The sequence below is a fragment of the Myotis davidii genome, unplaced genomic scaffold, assembly GCF_000327345.1.
Source record: "Myotis davidii unplaced genomic scaffold, ASM32734v1 scaffold223, whole genome shotgun sequence".
Classification (NCBI taxonomy): domain Eukaryota; kingdom Metazoa; phylum Chordata; class Mammalia; order Chiroptera; family Vespertilionidae; genus Myotis; species Myotis davidii.
This window is the reverse complement of record NW_006294609.1, coordinates 169,962-174,722: the sequence shown is the minus strand read 5'-3', so window position 1 is coordinate 174,722 and position 4,761 is coordinate 169,962. Positions and strand designations below refer to the sequence as shown.

The 4,761-nt window shown below is 61.3% G+C and overlaps 1 long non-coding RNA gene across 1 annotated transcript in view; it reads right to left on the bottom strand.

Moving 5' to 3' along the window:
* Positions 1–293: 293 nt before the first annotated feature.
* The window catches only part of LOC107183943, a 5,099-nt gene continuing 631 nt past the window's right edge, over positions 294–4,761 (bottom strand). The window contains exons 2-3 of the long non-coding RNA XR_001514759.1: positions 1,466–1,576; positions 294–399 (exon numbers count right to left, since the gene is read on the bottom strand). This is a non-coding gene — a long non-coding RNA (uncharacterized LOC107183943). The remainder of the gene's footprint in view (positions 400–1,465; positions 1,577–4,761) is intronic.

Below are 4,761 nucleotides of genomic sequence, written 5' to 3'. Positions count from 1 at the left end.
CACTCCGCAGGCCGACGCTCTATCCACTGAGCCAAACCGGTCAGAGCAAGAAGGCACTTTTTCTTTTTGGTGGAAATTAAAACATAATGATTCTGAAAATGATAGAGAAACTAGAAAGTTCGCCCCCCGGCCTGCCCCTCTTGCCATGGACTTCCCTTCCGTCTCGCTGGGTCGGCCCCACAAACCCCCGATGCCCGGCTGCATTTGAGTCTGGGCCCTGCTTTTCCGTGAACATGACCTCGAGCGCTGCGCCCAGAGACTCCCCGGAAATGGGCTCATGGCACCTGTGTGCCCACAGCTGCGCGTCATCAGCGAGCCCGCAGAGGAGGCCCTGGGACACACCTGCTGCCTCTGAGGGTCTGTTCCTGGCGGCAGCGCACAGCATGGCCAGCGCCACCCCTGGGAAGAGAAAGCTTCGCTGCTGTCAGTGCCTCTCCCACCAGGCCAGGCCCACCAGAGACCCAGCCCTGCCGGTGCCTGTGCCAGCCCGACCAGCCTTTGGGCCTTCACCCCACACGTCTCCTGTGGCACCTGCCAGGTGGCCTCATCAGGTGTCACAGAAGGAGGCCTTCAGGCCTTGAGTGTGCGGGGTAGGGCCCCGGGTTCAAGTCCAGCCTCTGCCTCATGTCCTTGTTTGTGGGGGGCTGGCAGTGCCACGCTGGCGGGAACCTCCGGGCACCCTCTGAGCGAACATGTGAGGCTGTCCTCAGGGCCCGACCTGTGAGTGTGCCCAGGAAAAGGGGGCTTTGAGCCCATGGTATGTGTGGGGCCCCTAGGCGCCGTCTAGGGTGTCGAGGAGGGAGCCCTTTGCCATGCCCGGCCTGGCCAAGTCATCCCCCGGCCTCCCTGGTTTGGCAGGGGTGGGTGTTGGCAGAAGAGGCTGAGGTTCCATCCCAGCCACCAGCCAGGCTGCCCCAGACGCCTATCCGTGAGTGCTTGTCACGGGGCTCGGGGGGCTAGTTTGGAGGCGAGCTAACTGCCTGCTGGAACACGCACGTCCTCGTCCTGGCCCCCCGCCACCCGGCGCCGTCACGGCAGATGCCAACTGCGAATGTCAGAGCCAGTGACTAAGTCGCATTGGACTGAGTCTTGTTCTCCTCTGTGACAGGTCTCCACAGCCCCCATGGCCACCCCACCCCCAACAGGGATGCGGCCTTCTGTCCCCTGCTGGCATTATGGGAGGGAGCTGCCACCATGGCCACAGGAGGCTTTATGGGTGGGCGAGGGCTTAGGGAGGAGATGCTGGCGTTGAGCTGTGGGGCCACCCATGATCCACTAGAGTGGCCCTTGGGACTCCTGGCTGTGTCTGGTTTCACTTAGGCTGGGGTGCCTGGCCTGGATCCATGAGCCACGGCAGCCCTGTGTGTCCGTGGCTTTGCTGGACACAGTCGGGAGAGCAGAATATACCATCTGGGTGGGAGTCATTTCACTGTTGGTGGGAAGCGGGATTCCTAAGCGCACTCACCAGGGACAAATGTGATCTGTCCAGGAGAGCTGTCTGTCTATCTGTCCACCCCAAAGACCTCTCCAGACCCAGGGTAGAGCCAGGTGGGGGAAGGGTCCCCCCCGGAAAACCCTGTATGAAACAAAGTGGAGAGGTTCCCTGCAGGACTTCTCAGTGCCTTGAGCAGGTGAGCTATAGGGGAGTCTAACCGACGGGGGTAGCCTGCCTGTGGCTGTCGCCAGGCAGGGCTGCTGTCTTACTGCTCTACCCCGGGGCCCTGTGCAGGGAACTGGGACGACACCGACGCTGCCTGGGACAACCAGAAGGAGGTGCGAGTCCCTGTTCCCAGACGTCACCTCTGAACTGGGGTTGAGATTCTGTCATTTCACGTCCCCACCAGACAGTGCTCCCGGGAGACGCCCTCTTAGTGCTGCATTGACCCTCGGTGGGGGGGCTCTCCCTGCAGGTGGACACAGGTTCAAGGGCACAAGTGGGCATGAGACCAGGGGGACCTTGGGAAGCCAGGGCAGGACCCGGTTTGTAACTGAGGAGTGGCTGGGACCAGGGCCGCTCCCAGCTCCGTGAGGAGCCGACGCTGCCGGGGAGGGTTCCAGCCTCTGCAGGTCCGGGGCCTCGTGGGATTTTATAACATGTTTTGTTTTCATTGTTTGGACGGATACCTTCTATTTGCCTCCTTCAATGCTTGTTTTCCATTTCCAGTGGTGCTGTAAGATTTCCTTTCAAAATATAATCACTTAAGTAAAAAAAAAAAATCCATTTGAAGAAAACTCTTCGGTAAACAATAGTGAAGCAGGTGGGCAGACGCAGGATGGAGTGGCGCGCGGGCCTCGGCCGGGAGGTGTGCGGGCTGGGGGTGCGCAGGCGGGAGTGGGGGCAGGGGAGCAGGGAGCGGACACCTCCTCTGTTGCTGCCCAGACCAGCTTGGCCCCCCGTGGCTGCTGTCCTTCAGCCGAGGCTGCCATTGGCTGCCGGCTTGCTGAGGTGGCCAGGGCCATGCTTGTCCAGCCCTGGCTTCCCAAGGTCCCCCTGGTCTCATGCCCACTTGTGCCCTTGAACCTGTGTCCAGCTGTGGTTTGTTTGTTTTTTTTTTTTTTGCCGGTTAGCCTTCCAGCACATTTATTCATTGGAGAGGTGGCAGAAAATGGGGTGTCCCTGGGGAAGTCTGGGGTGCCATGAGTCAGCAGCAGGCAGATTCTAAAGCCCGGCTTGGTCGGAGTCTTCCTCCCACAGACCCACATGGGCAAGGACAAGGGGCAGCCTTTGCACAGAGGGTAAACTGAGGCTCAGGTGTCACCCCTTAACCGAGCCTGCACGGCCTGGTAAGGGAACAGGCCCTGAACTTTCTGCCCCCCAACAAGGGCTGATGTGGCTGTGCCCAGAGCAGGTAGGCGTGTGGGTGTCTGGCCGGTGGGCATCTCAGGGGTTGGACCCCTCCCTCAGTCTTGTGCGTTGGGACTTGTGTCGTCACCCTGTTCTGACTCCTTTCCTGTTGGGTGGAGTAGAGAGGGTGAATGGGGCGGGCGGACTGGCTGGGGCCCCAGTGCAAACTCTGCCTGTGGCTGGAGCTCACGGGGTCTGGGTGGAAGTCACATGATAGAATGGACATTATCGGGGGTATAAACCCTTGGACTGAGGGGACAGCTCAGGACCCTGGGCACCAGAAGTTGCAGTCCTGGGTTCCAGTCCTGTCTCTGCCCCTTCAGTGGGCACAGAGCTCCAGGCCGGGGCTCTGGCCTCAGGGCACCTAGCTGTTGCCTCTGAGGTGGGCGGGGCTGTCAGAGCCTGGATGATGCCTGCAGGCAGTGGGTTGGGGAGTCCTGAGCCCACAGCCTCCCATTGTACAGATGAGAAAACTGAGGAGAGTCATCAAGTCACCTTCCTGGGTCTCACTAAGAGCTGGGCACAACCCAGGCCTGTCAGCTTCCCGTGCAGCAAGCCCCAGCCCAACGCCCACTTCCTTCCACTTGGAGGGTGACTCCTCCTGCAGACTCTCAAGCGAGACCCCAATCCACTTCCTCTTGCCACATTCAGACCACACGACCCTCCGCCCCATGCAGGGCAGGTCCTGCCTCCTCCTGCTCCGGGACCGAGCAGTCAGGGGCCAGGCCTGTGGTCCAGGCTCCCCCTGGGAACAGGACTCTCCGTGGCCTGGACGCCCCACAGACTACATTGATGCTGTTTTTGCCCAAACAACCAAATGCCAGGTATTCATTCCAGGCTCTGTGGGGAACACAGAAATCGATACCCACAGAAAGGGAGGACAGACCCACCAGAGGCATAGATGGTGGCCCCGCAGCAGGAAGTGATCACTGGTGGAGGGGGTGGCACGTAAACAAAGCTCGTGACTGGTGGACGTCCTGTCACTGGCCCTCCCCACGGGGCCCAGACCTTCCTGAACTCACGGTCAGGAGGAGGGGCTGGTCTACACGGCCCCAGGTCCCACCAGCCCTCCCAGTGGTAGCATGTGCCCCCCATCCCTACCCTACCCCCTACCCCAGCACCTTCCAAAACCCCAGCACGGGCCCTGCCAGCCCCGGAGGGCAGTGAGCACTCACCCTGGCCTGCTAGGAAGTACACGCAGGAGGTGCCCAATATTTGCTGGGGCAGCTGCCGAGGCCTCCTCTGGTGTCCTGGGCAGGGTTTTCAACCTCTCTCAGCCTCAGTTTCTTAGTCTACAAACCAGTTGTGGGGGGTGGGCAGCTCCTTGGGGACACGTGGAGGCACTGGAATTGCAGTGGAGCCTGCCTGCCCTGGCCCTGTGCTCTCTACGGGCTGGGGCGATGCCATCTCTCAGTCCTCATGGAGCTGCCTCCTGGGGCCTGGCCCCCCGTGGGCTCCTATCCCCCAGGACTGAGCTGAGCTGAACTTGGGCCTGGCCCCCATGGGCCCACTCTCCCCAGGACTGAGCTGAGCTGATCTCGGTCCTAGGCCCAGATGGGACCGTTCTCCCCAGGACTGAGCTAAGCTGACCTTGGACCTGGACCCCCTATGGGCCCACTCCCCAGGACTGAGCTGAGCTGACCTTAGTCCTGGGCCTCCCATGGGCCCACTCCCCCAGGACTGAACTGGGCTGACCCCGGGCTGGAGGGTTTCCCTCAGCGAGGGAACACGTGTTTTGAGTCCTGGTCTCCTCACGTGCACCTGTGCTTCTTGGCTGCACATTCTGTTTGGTTCCGCGTTGGTGGAGCAGGGCCTGGAGTCTCCTGAAATGGGTTTCCTGATGCCCTTAGGGCCAGGGGCTGAAGCCTCTCCAGCACCCTGATGGCCCTGAGCCCTCTGTCCTCCTCCCTCTGCGC